Source organism: Ictidomys tridecemlineatus, chromosome 13 (assembly GCF_052094955.1).
Source record: "Ictidomys tridecemlineatus isolate mIctTri1 chromosome 13, mIctTri1.hap1, whole genome shotgun sequence".
Classification (NCBI taxonomy): Eukaryota; Metazoa; Chordata; class Mammalia; order Rodentia; family Sciuridae; genus Ictidomys; species Ictidomys tridecemlineatus.
The window spans coordinates 96827463-96840843 of record NC_135489.1 but is presented as its reverse complement, the minus strand read 5'-3'; the positions used below and the strand labels follow the sequence as shown (position 1 = coordinate 96840843).

The following is a 13381-nucleotide window of genomic DNA, read 5'->3' as shown; positions in this document are numbered from 1 at the left end:
AACCACAGCTCAGACTTTAGTCTACTGTCTGAGTATGCACAGGTGCCAGTTCTAAGAACTTGGTGACAGTGTACTTGCCTTGTGGTTTTGGGGCTCTTGAAGCCTGCTCTCCAGTTCGCGGCCTAGATTCTGACTCATACAAGTACAGCTCTCAGGGAAGTGCTGCTGTCACCCTGCTCGAGACAGCCTGCCTGCTCCTGCCACTGTTCTGGGTGTGGCCGAGTGGCCAGTCCTGCGTCCAGTTTCCTTTCACCCATCCCTTAAACCCGTATGGAGTAAATCCTCCTAGGGGCCCAGCTGGCCAGGCGGAAAGGGCAAAATGGCATGACCACTCAGAGGGGCCTGCTTCCAGGCAGCTCCCAGGTTGGGAGGTGACCCATGTATAAACAGTACCAGCTGCGGGAAGGTGCTGGAAGGTGCTGGAAGAGGGTGGTGGGCGTGGGCTGCGGGTGTCCAGCCTCCTGCCATGTCCCACCTGGAGCTTGGTGAGACAGAGCTGGACTCCAGGTAAGGGACTGCAAGGAGATGGAGGCTCAGAGGCAAGGCGAGGTGTGAGAACAGGGCAAGAGGCTGAGGAGGCCGACCAGGACCCCTGAGAGCACAGGAGCAAAAGTTCCAGGGGAGAAGGACCCAGATCAGACCACGACCATTCACTCTGCAAAGTCACTGTCACACCAGAATCACCAACTCCTCTCTCAGTAACGTACAAACCTAAAGGTTTCAGAAGCACCTCGCGGTCACTGCAAAGGTGCCTCCCCTGTAACACAGAGCACATTCAACAGACTCTCTCTTCCGGTTCTTAACCAGATGCCCAGGGTCTCTGTTGGTGGTGTTCTTTCCTTTCTTTCTTCAGCATCCAAAGACTGATAACATGGTAACACCCACAGTTTGTCCTACTCCTCAAAAGCATGCCAACCCCTGGGATGAGGACCGCAGCAGGTCACCAACCCTCGGGCCTTCAGTTTCAGAGCAAAGCCCAGGGCAACAGGACCATTAATACACTGCTGAGCCTGACCACAGAGCTGCCCGGTCAGAAAAACACAGCACCCTGCACCAGCCTAAACCAGGATTTCGTTAAAGTCCAGTTCCAAAATTAGCAGGCGTGTGTGCACGTTGTGTGTGAGGTGTGTAATGTACACACACGTGTCCCAGCATCCCACCACCCTGCATGGTCCAGCTGGGCTAGAGGTCAGGCCTCACCCAGCCATGCAGGAGGCCTCAGTTTCCCTCCCCAGACCCACACCGGGGTGGGTACTCACAGAGGCCGGGCAGTGTCCTTCAGAAGTCAGTGAAGGGCAGGGCCCACCTGGTCACGCCTCTCTCTGGGCCAGCTCTCCAGCCCTCCTAAGGTGTGTGCACAAGTGTGTCCCCCCAACACACACCCTGTGTGACTGGAGAAAGACCTTCTGTTGCTTGTGGCCAAGGCCACTATGGGGTCCCCAACCCCATCACACTGCCCTGAGTGTCACGTCATCCTAGGTTAAACCATCCCCAAGGACGTCATCTCACCAGGCAGGAAATCTGCAGAAGAGAGCTGTACAAGAACCCGTTGTCAGGAATCAGGGGCACGGCTGTGGGGAGCGGGGGGGGGGGGGGGGCAGGGGGTTTCCATCATTGGGGCTCTTGAGAGGCTTTTCCTCTGAATTTTATTTCTGAAATGAATACCCAACAGTCCTGGTACTTTGAGAGCTGGGTTGTTTGTTTGTTTGTTTGTGTTTTTGTTTTGTTTTAACACAATGCCTTTATTTTGATGTGGTGCTGAGAATCGAACCCGCGTCCTGCCCGTGCTAGGCGAGCGCTCTACCGCTGAGCCACAATCCCAGCCCCAGAGAGAGCTGTCTTTCCTCCGTCATTTCATCAGAATGTTACCGGTGTTCCTCTCCCTCCCCCACTCTGGCCACTTGTTAGCTTTTTTTATTTTTAGTTTCTGCCAGTGCTGGGGGTCGAACCCGCGGCCTCACAGCTGAGCTCCATCCCCCTCCCCAGCCCCTGCTGAGGTGCTGGGCAGCCTGGCAAATGCCCCCATCCCTGTGGGAGCCACTGGGAAGGATCCCTTCAGCTAGAAAGCCTCACACCCGACCAGGGCCATGTGGCCTCCAAGCAGCTTCACGTCGGGGCACACCTGGAGGCCCTGAGTGACACGCCTTTGGCGAAGAGAAAAACATAAAATGTCAGGTCCACTCACCTTTTCACCAGTTCAAGCCCAAAGCAGTTAACCCAGGAAGCCAGGTGGAGTCAGTGCCGAAGAGAATCATTTCAACTCCTAATGAACAGGGTCAGCGACCAAGCAAGTGCTTCTGCCGAGACCACTGCCGGCCCTTCCTAGAGGGGACAGTTGGGTATGGACATTCCAGTGGCCCGCCAGGGAGGGACGTGTCTTCTGGTCCTTTCTCTGGCTCCACCAAGATTTCATTTCTTATCCTTGTGTTTCTTTGAGCTTTTACTGTGAAATAAAGATGGGACTCGGAAAACCGCACAAAGCAAATACACAGCTACCTCAAAAAGTGACAAACAGATGTGACGCCGGGCACAGGGTCCTCCAGAGTTCCCCCCCAGGGGGGAGCTGCTTCCCAGCGCCTTCTCCATCTCTCCGCCATGTCCTCCTGGGGAGCCTCCCCTGCCTGCTCTGAGACCCTCCTTCACCTGTCCCTTCCCTCCCTCGCCTGACTGTCCCCTCTGGTTGTGCTTCTCAAGATGGCCCCAAATGCCTGTCTTGGGGACAGGGTTGCTTCTAAATTAGGTCCTCTCCAAGGCGGATCCTGACTCCAGAATAGGAGGTGCCCCCAGCCTGGGTCACCTGGGCCCCTGAGATGTGACGGTGTCCTGGACTGTGCCCTAGAGGACAGCAGAGGCTCCTCCTGTTCTTCTCCACACGGGCCACTCTGGGAAGGGAGGATGCGATTTCCCTTTGGAATAGCAGGACTTCATGATTTCAGGGCCAGAGTGGCCCTGCGTGGCCACAGAGGTTGGTCGTCAGGGTCTGGAGACGTGAAAGGGTGAGAGAGGGGCCTGGAGGGCGGATGGCTGTGGACTCCCCCTCACAAAATCGGAAGTCTGCAAAGCTGTGGCTAGAAAGCCACGGAAGACGTTTGTCCTGCTCTGCTTTTAACTCCCTGTGTGGATCGCAGCTTCAGGCCTGAGGAGAGACCTGGGTGGACTAGGAAAACAAACAGCCAGCTGGGCCTCCCCCAGTTCTGGCCTGGTTCTGGGCTCCGTGACGGTTCTGCTCCTTCCAGCCCCTGGAGTTAGGAGCCTCTGCGTCCCTCCTTCTTCCTGCCTGGAGATGCTTCTGGAAGACATCCCACCTGCATTCACAAGGCACCGAACGTGTATTGTAGATGTTGGGGACAGAAGTCCAGCTGTGAGTGGTGGGAAGGGAGGTTAAGGGAATGGCTCTATAAACTGGGCCCCTGTGCTGACCCCCACATGCGTGCCTGCCTCTTTTCCTCTTTTCTTTCTCTTCTCTCTTTCGAAACTTACCTGCAGCCCTGCCTGGCTTAAGTCAACAGGATATATCACATTCTTCCACAAATAATCTGTCATCGGCATGAAAAATGCAGGCCCAAAATATTGGTAAGAAGAACACAAGATACCCCAAAGAGGTGACCTCTGTGACCCACACACAGACCAGATCCCACAACTTGGGGAGACAAGGACAATTCTCCCCTAACCATAAAATCGGTCAGAACAGATTCCAATTGTTCTAATTTGGCCCAGTCGGCATGGGCCAAAGAGACCTAGAGCTGTCCTGGACCTGGACAGTAGGGACTTGAAAGTCTGATGTCATCCTGCTGTCAGTCAAGAGTCAGGAGGCAGGGCTGGGGACACAGCTCAGTTGGTAGAGTGCTTGCCTCCTGCACAAGGCCTTGGGTTCCATCCCCTGCACCAAAAACAAAAAAAAGTCACAAGGCAGACCTGGGCACATGCTCTGGAAGTTCCCCTGGGATCCTCAATTAACACTGGAGGGAAGGAGGGGCCTGCCATTTTGCTCTGAGAGGACCCACTCTCTCCCTCTCCCCTTTTCCTATCCCTTCAATGAACTCATGCCTGGTACATGTCCAAAATCTTTCTTGTATGATCACAAGAATTGGGTGCAGAGGGGACCCTCACCTTCGGGCAGGCTAGTGCTGTGTCACACCAGCACAGTATTTGACACTGTTTTGTCCCTAAGTCACAGGGATGTGTTTTTAAAAAGAGAAACCATCCCTGCTAATGTCTTTCTACCAGAAGGGTGCTCTGGACGCTGCAGTTGCTGCCAGTCTAAGGGAGCCCCTGGTGTCAGGGTGGATCCCTGTTCTGCTCAGAGCCACAGCCTCTGGGGGCCATCTCTCCAGCAGAGCCACGTTTCCCAATGGGCAGATTTCAAAGCAGCCTCCAAGAACAGTCCAAGGGCCTCTAGAGCAGCTCAAAGATGAAATCACCCTAATTAGCAGCTGGGGGAGAGGATTAGATGAAAACACAGAGCAATGCCCTCCTCCTTTGAAGGTAAAAGGGAACACCCCGAATGATGTTTTCCCTCTGTTCACGTCAGAACTCACTGCAGGGGGCCTCCACCCCTCCCCATGGGTTCCTCTTCCCCTTTCCAACCTGCGCCCTCCCCCGCCATGCAGGCACTCCCTCCAGGAGGCCTCTCTGTCTGGGTGTCAGCGGGAGCTTCTCCAAGGGGAAAAAGTTTTCCTGGTGTGGTCAAAACCCAGGAATGGCTGTCGGCAAGCTCCCTGCTGACTGCAATCTTGCTCATGGCACCAACTCGAGCAGTATTTTGTGGTGCTGGGGAACACACAGGACCCCGCACATGCTGCCCAGATGCCACCACTGAGCTGCACCCCAGTCGTGATTTGGATCCTGACTCTGGGCCCGCAGCTGGGACACAAGCCAAGACCCTGTGGTGGAGGCTGGAGGGAGACCAGCCCACATCAGCCCCAGCCCTTCTGAAGGTGGCGTGGGCAGAAGTGAGCACCCGCTGCCAGGCTCTCTGCAGAATTCACACATAAAGTAGTGGAGCAGGCTATGGGAATCAGTATGGAGGTTCCTCAAAGAACTAGAGTACAACTATCACGGGCCCCAGCTCTCCCAGTCCTTGGGATTTACCCGGAAGAATTAAAGGCATGCTTCAGAGATACCTCCGTACCGTGATTATCACTGCACACCCACAATCACCAGCTAAGACCCCGTTATGGCGCCAGCCTAGGTGTCCATCAACAGATGGGTGGAGAAAGAAAACGAGGTGCATATACACAAGGGGGTTTAATTCAGCCATAAAGAATAACAAAAGCCTGTCACTGGCTGGAAAATGGATGGAACTAGAGACTAGCACGTTAAAGCGAACCAGAAAGAGAAGTCCTGTATGTTTTCTCCCGTATGTGGAAGCTAAGCTTGTGTGGTGGGAGGGGGCCGGTTCCGTCCCCAGCATTATGTCTTTCTCAGTCCACTGCTTTGTCTTATGGAAATATTGTGACTTCCTAACTCAATCCTGCCTGCAGCTGTGTTTGCTTAAAAGTACCCAGCTTGACCTGATGGCATCCGTCTTGAGTCACAGCCACCCTGTTTGCTTCGGAGTAACCCAAGTCTGACGTGCCCATGGAGTTTCCCATGTGGAGATTACAAGACCCTGGCTCTCTATCTCAGTGGTAGAAAGCGGGCTCAGCCTGTGTAAAGCCCTGGGTTCCACGCCCGGCATGAAACACACACGTATATGTCTATATAGTTTATATACATATATAATGCAATGTGTCATTTATATACATATATACTACGTATAACTGTATACACATATAATTTCCATATTATTTCAGTCATCTCTCAGGATCCATGAAAGATTGGTTCCAGGACCCGTCAGAACCCCAAATCCCCAGATGCTCAAGTCTCTTGTGTAAAATGGCCGAGTATTTACATACAACCTGAGAACATCCTCCTACAGACTTTAAATCATCTCCAGATGGTTATAATGCTTAATATCATGCAAATGCTACATAAATCGTCGTTATACTGCATTGGTTAGAGAAAAAGACAAGAAAACACATCTGGGGTGCACGTGTAGCTCGGATGTGCTCTAACAAGCACGAGGCCCTGGGTTTGATCCCCAGCACTGCAAGAAAAAAAAAAAAAAACTACCTTTCATTTGTCCCAACGCCCAAAGGTTCAGGCTGAGAAGAGAATCTGTGCTGGATCTAGAAAGAAGCAAGCCCTTGGTTTACCATCCACTGGGGGAAACGGAAGAAAGTCAGCAACCAAGATAGAGCCAGAGAGGACATCAGGGAACACAGGACGAGGCCATCCAAGGAGTGGCACGAACCACACGTGACCTAGCCTCATGTCCCAGTAGGCCACCTCTGTATTTAGGGTCTGGCTGCATCTGGTGTCACTCTGCTATCCCTCCGTCCTCTTCACCCTGGGTACCTATCTACACAGCCCTCCAGTGGACATGGTCAGGCACTAACTGAGGAGCGTGCCAGGCGTGGTGACACACAGCTGTAATCCCAGCAGCTCGGGAGGCTGAGGCAAGAGGATCACAAGTTCAGAGCCAGCAACTTAGCAAGTCCCTAGGCAACTTGGAGAGAATCTATCTCAAAATAAAACATAAAAAGGTTTGGGGATGTGGTTCAGTGGTTAAGTGCCCCTGGGTTCAATCTCTAGTGCTGGAAACAAAACAAAACAAAACAGAACAAAAAAAAAACTGTAACTCACCACATCTAATAAAATTAACCATAATCTGACTATATTATTCTAATGTCCACTATCAAATAGCCCCAACTCTCAACAGATGTTTTTAATAATTGATTTGCTCAAATTAGGATTTAAACAAGGTCTACTTACTAGGTTTGATTTCTGCTTCTGAAGTCTTCTCTTGCTTTTTCCTTTGCTATTTTTGTTTTTTCAGGACTCTATTCATTTAGAACCGTATCCCTTCTCAGTGTCCCCCAATTATTCTAGTCAACGCCATGAGGCCTTCCTCACCCCGAATCTGGCTGATGGCCACTCTGGATGTCCTTTAGCTTGTTCCTCTGTCCCCACCCTTGGCAATTTCCTGGCTCATGATCCACCTGGCCCTATGAATGAGCAGCCTCACCTGCAGGGGGCTTCAGGCACCTGCATGCAAGGCCAGACCACTGGCAGCCGGTGGGACAGGCCCAAGGTGTTCTCACTCAGAAGGATAAATTGAATTTTTTCAATTGTTTGCTCCACAAAAAAAAAGGATGTTTAAAAAGAACCCAGGCACGTGTTTTGGTCATCAAATTATTGCCTGTAGATTTTATTTCATTTTAATTCCTGTTGAAAATAGCATACCGCATGTGGACTTAAAATGATGTTCTCCTCTAAGAACATTGAATTAATATGTGCATTAGTGTAATTCTCCTTTTTGTAAAATGGCTCGGTGACTGTTACTGTGAGAATTTCCCTGACTCCTCTACAATTAGAATCACTAGCCTTATGTGGCATTAACAAACCATTGGGAATTTCAGTTAATTTCTCTACCGCTTCCCAATGCCTCTATTTTTTTTTTTTTTTAGACAACCATATAACAGCACACAGAGATAAACACACAGACACGTTTCTCTGGATGCTAGATGGAAAGTGAACAAAAATGCCCTGAATGGGCTTATCCTTAAGCATCTCATGAAACTAGATGCTACTTCAGGCTTTCATTCCATTTGCAGGGCTCCAAAACCAGCCCAGTGCCGCTGGACTGGATCCACTGCCTGATCCCAGGGCTTTGTGCTAAACCCAGGAGCTTCTAGACTCTGGCAGGGGCTTCCAAATGGAAAAGAGGCACACTGAACAATGCATTTAGGGGAACCTAGAGTGCTGCGCCCCTCCCCTGACTCAGGCAAAGGCAAGGCCCTACTGAGGTGGATGGCGCAAGGCGTCCATCCTCTGGAGGAGCGCAGTATGTTTCAGGGAATGGGCTGATTTGTTTTTGTACTTCTTTAATAAGTAGAGTTGCTATTTCTCATATGACTATTAAGTATGAAGGAAAAAAACATGACTTTCCCATGAATGTAACTACTTCTAAAGAATAGACAATGATTCAGCTGTGGAGCGTAAATTGTTAATGTTTAATGAAAAAAACCCTGTATTCCTGTCAAGGAAGTTTTTGAGAAATTAAATTAAAATCTAGAGAAGAAGAATTAATGTTAAGAAGACAGATTAGTGCTTAGTACTGGGCAACCTGTTCTTGTTCCTGTGCACAATGGTTTGTGCTCTTACTCTTGTTTGATCGAAATTAATAGCCTCTCTTTTCAAGTTAACCGCTTGCCGTAACCGTGGCACCGGTTCTACTCAGTAAGTCAAGAAAGAATAGTCAAGGTATAGGCCAATAGTCTGGGACATTTCTATTATTAAAAGTTAACTAAGCAGAAACAGCTCAAAGCAAAACTCGAACTGAAAGTACAATGCTTGCTTATGCATAAGCCAAGACACATTCTTCTATTCTAATTGTAGCTATGTAATACTTTGTTTCTTTGAATAATGATTCCTGTTTTGTAACCACAAAGTATTGTGAGCCTGCCAAAATGAAAAGTATATATGATCAACTTCACAAGTAAAGATTGGGATTCAGAACCTTCACTTTTGTGTCTGTGTTGTTTCTCCACCCCCTTTCGCCGACGCCTCACCATCCTGAGACTCCCTGTTGGAGCTGGACTCCGAGGCCAGAGATAATTCCCTGCTGGCATCCTGAGTGCATAGAAAACCCTAATGTTAGTAGTTAGGACCATCAACAGTTAACCTACATTAAAGGACTAGTTATGGATACTGTACATCTGAGTCTTCCTCTTAAGACCTCTCTGTTCAGATCAGCCGTGTTTCCAGGTCCAGTCGCCATACAAGGCGGCAGGTCCCTTCATACACAGCTCAGGTCCACAGGCAGCAAGGTAGCTGGGATAATTTTATCACCCCAATCAATGATTTCTATTCTGGAATCCAGACACTAGAACAACTGTTCAACAATGGCTTCCAGCTGCACCGCAGACACGCCTTGGTGTGTAATTCTCTGAATAAGCCAAGGCCAAAAACAGATATTTAGTTAATGAGTTATAGTTGACTCATGCACATGCAAAATGATTAATTAAGATACCACCTTTGGAACATGACCCACAATGAGAAATACATTTTAAATGGCTCACAGGCACAAGGGTCCATGGTAAACTTTGTGATAATGATCTGCCCTTACACCTGCAAACCACTGGTATTGCCCCTGATCCTGGGGGGAGGGGGAGTGTCTGTGTGGGCGGCCTTCATGCTGGTTGAGATGCACCCAGGAATGGGTGTGGTCCTTCCTGTGAAGGCCCAGCTGCAGGAGGCCAGGCTCCTGGGTCTTGCTGACAATGGTTCCTAATGGGCACAGGGAGGAAGGCAGAGTCTGTTCCCCTGGGAGGAATCTCCCTCCTCCTCAGCAGACCCAAGACAGACTGGCCTCCTTAGGGTGACACCAATGCCATCCTGTCATCAGATTGTACAGTCAATTCATGAAAAAGGTCCAGGTGACCCTGATGTGCTGTCCCAGTCACCACCCTTTCGTGGACTTCTAGTTGTGGGAGGCGAACCACATCTGTTACCTGATGCCGCAAACATCCCACGATACGCCACGTGTTGTGTCCCTGAGGTCCCCGTGCTGTCCTGCAGGCGGGGCCAAGCTGCCACTGCCTCTCCTCGGGAGCTCCCTGGGTGGAGTTCATGACACCTCCCCAGGCCTGACCCCTGCCCTGCGACGGGCCCACGGTGGCTGACCATGAGAACAGGACTGACCGTTCAAACCATTTCCTACTAGGTCAACCACTGTGCGTTCCCACGGGTTCCTGGTGGCCCTACCTCCTCCTCCACACCGACTCTGCAGCTAGGGGTTGCCACCGCAGGGGCAGCAGGGTCCAGAGGGTGCTGTTGCAGAGCGGCTCAGGATCCCAGAGCAGAGGGTGAACAGCAGTGCCCTAAATGCCCTCTCCTTTCCCGCACACGCCCAGGTGCCACACAGCCTCACACACAGCACAGCATCACGCACATCACACAGACCACACACCACACAGCCCGGAGCAGAGGCAAGGGTCCTCCTGTCCCTGTCCCCCACACCACTTCATGTTTGGCTTTGGCAGCGCATAACAACACCTACGGCGGTCCTTCTGCTCACAGAGGTGGGTCACTAAAGGCCAGTTTTCCTCCACTGGCAGTGACATGGCAGCTGGGGTGTCACTCTAAGAGAGAGTGGCTTCCAACACCTATGACTCCATCACGAGACCCTTGCACTGCCCTTGGATGAAGTCTCAGACACACAGGGGCCTTCTGGGTGGTGAGTGTGGGGGGACATGGCTCCACCACGCTAGGCATCTGGGAGCCCTTATAAGCAAGAGGGCACCTAGAGGTCTATGTGCTGGAGATTCAAAACTGAGCTGCAGGACCCAGGTGCACACGTGTGTGTGTGTGTGTGTGTGTGTGTGTGTGTGTGTGTGTGTGTGTGAGAGAGAGAGGAGGAGGAGGGGGAGGGAGGGAGGAAGACACACAGGCATATGAGCAGGTGTGGCTCTTCAGGCACCCCTGCCTGAGGACACTGATGCCATAATATTAAATACAATGCCTAAATTGACAGGTGAGGTCACACTGCACCTGGCCCCGCTCTCCCATCATTCATTCCAGCAGGTGCACACCCATCATTCGCTCCTGGGCCTTTGCGCATGCTGCTTCCTCTGCTCCTCAAGCTAATGCACATCTTCATCCTTGCTTAAATGCCCTTTGCTAGAGACTGACCTTTTCCACCTGGCCTCTGGAGAAGACAGTAACACCTTCATTTTTCTTCTTGCTTCACAAGGGCAGCTGATGAGCATTAGTTGTTAACACAATGAATTCACTCATCTTTACATTCCATGTAGGTGTATAAATGGCAGCACGTGCAGCTCAGCCCGCTCTCTGCATCCACTCTCTATCGACTGAGCTTCCTGAGGAGGGGGCTGTGGCTGGGTACAGTCCGCAGTGAAGAGAAAAAGCCATTCAGTGTGTGGAGGACAGAGCCAGGCAAGAGCAGCCGTGGACACCAAGCAGCACTTCTCTCTGGAGGACAGCTGCCGGCGGTTACGACAGCCTTGAGTGGCTGCTGTTTTAACTCATGGAGAAACTTCTTTTCTGAAATCATCAAATGCCGAACTCTCGCAGTCTGAAATGACAGCACTGAAGATGAAGCGGCCTGTGGCTGAGTCCTGGAGTCACGGAGATACAGATGCAAGTGGGCGCAAGCTTCAGAGAAGTTCCGGGTCTCCCCACACCACGGTCTCCAGGGAAACTGGACACAGCTGCTCTGTCCAGGTCTGCAGTCCCTCTGCCCACACGGTTCCCTGTGCTTCCGCCTGCCAACAACACGGTGCACTGCAGATTCACCCCAATGTCACTCTCCTTGTAAAACTCTCTTCCTGTTGCCTTAGGATGCCCAGTTTCCCTTGGTGAGCAGTCTCCCTGTCTCTCGGTAATTAGTCAATAAGGGGACAGTCTTGTCCAGCTGAGAGTCCAGCCAAGTGGCCCTGCAGCCACTGAGACAGCCCATCAAGTCTCACCTCAGGAGTCACCTCCCCAGGGAGGTTTCAGAGTACACCCTCGCCCCCCGCATTCCCCTCCTCCAGGGCAGCCTGGGTCTGGGTTGGCCCAGCGCCTCCCCAACATCTTGCTGTGCCTTCCTGGCACCTTTTGTCTCCTCCTCACCAGACTGTGAGCCCCAAGGCTGCCTGGCATGTCCTGGTCCCCATGTACCAGGACAGAGCAGAGGTCCCAGCAAGGTCCCAGCAAGCCTTGGAACATCAGGGCAAACACACGAGACGGGACACTTTGGAAGAGGAACACGAGCCAGAGGACAGCACAGCCCTGTGGGCCTTGCAGGCTGATTCTGCACTGTGTGTGCAGGACCGCGGGCAGCCGGGGGTCAGCATGCTCTGCACACTCTGTTCAGGTGAGATCATGAAGATTTTAGGTGCTGCAATGTCACCCACATAGGATACGACTCACCTTCTTAAAGACCACTCCACAGACTTTAGTAGATTCATAGGCTGCTACCAACACTTTTCCAAAATGTGTCCACAGCCCTTCAAAGTATTTCCAGCCGCCACCTGCCCCTTCCCCAGTGTAGGGAAACCCCGACCCACTGTCTCTGCAGACTTGCGAGTTTCCACATTCCCCTGGCACATTCCCCTGGCGGGGTCATGCACTTGGACCTGGGTCTGGCTTCTTTCACTCAGCGCCTGGGGCTTCAAGGTTCCCATGGGTGGCAGGCATCCTTTGAAAGGCCCGTGCGCTTCCAGCCTGAATCCCACACTCTGTCTGCCCATCCATCAGCCCGGGAGCCCGAGGCAGGGTTTAACTCTGAGGCACCTGGGAATGAAGCTGCTGTGGACTTGGTGGGCCAGGGTTCCTGTGGCCGTGTTTACACTTGACCTAGGAGTGAGTGCTGGGTCACGCAGCAACTACGTGGACATTTTTGAGCAACCACCTTTTCCCACGGCGGCTGCACCATTTGACATTCCTGCCAGTCATGGACCAGGGTTTCCTTCCTTGGGATCCTCACTAGCACCTCACCAGTCTTTTTTTTTTTTTTTTTTTTTTTGGCGCGCGCGGGGGTGGGGGGGTGGGGGTGGATGGAGGTGCGAGTACCAGGGATTGAACTCAGAGACACTTGACAAGCTGCAGGGCCCAGGTTCCTGCCCCCCCCCAAGCATTCCTCCCACCTGTCAGGGTCCCGTCTGTTCCCCACCAGCTACTTTCCTAAAGAGAACCCTCTGGTTTTTCATGACTGAAGCCCTGACGGTGGTCCCCAGCTTTCCCAGCAGAGCACCACACTGGCCCTGTCATGACCAAGGCTGGCTCTGGGGAACCCCTCATTCACACACACGCCAGCATCCTACAAGACAAGGCGCAGGTCTAGCCGTGTCCTGACAGGAGGCAAAACACCACCTGGGAGCTTGTTAGAAACCCAGATTCTAAGGCATCTCCCCAAAGCTCTAGGACCACAAGCCCCTCCTTCCCTTTCCTTCCTAGAATTCACACCTTGGTAGTTGAGAGCAGCTTTGTTGTGGCAGGATTGACAGAAGACGCCACAGAAGTTTAGTGCATTGGTGTACAACCACTGCTTTGGGGGGTGGGTGCAGGAGTACTGGGGATTGAACCAGGGATGCTTAAGCATATCCCCACCCACTTTTTTATTTATTTTATTTAGAAACAGGGTCTTACCAAGTTGCTGAGGCTGGCCTTGAACTTGTGATCCTCCTGCCTCAACCTCGAGTGGCTGGGATTATAGGTACCACCCACCTGCCTGGTCATACCCGATTTTCCCTCATCCCCAAAAGGAGGCCAGTACCCAGCTACCCTTTCTCTCCCAGTCCCAGCCTATCACTCATCACTGTCTCCTGCCCTT

General features: G+C 51.9%; 1 protein-coding gene across 1 annotated transcript in view; it reads right to left on the bottom strand.

The window, feature by feature from the left end:
- Positions 1-12557, bottom strand: part of LOC120885060 (nucleoredoxin-like protein 2) — a 29927-nt gene extending 17370 nt beyond the window's left edge. The window contains exon 1 of the transcript XR_005727552.2: positions 2186-12557. The gene's annotated coding sequence lies outside the window, so the exon portion shown is untranslated. The remainder of the gene's footprint in view (positions 1-2185) is intronic.
- Between the last annotated feature and the right edge of the window lie 824 nt (positions 12558-13381).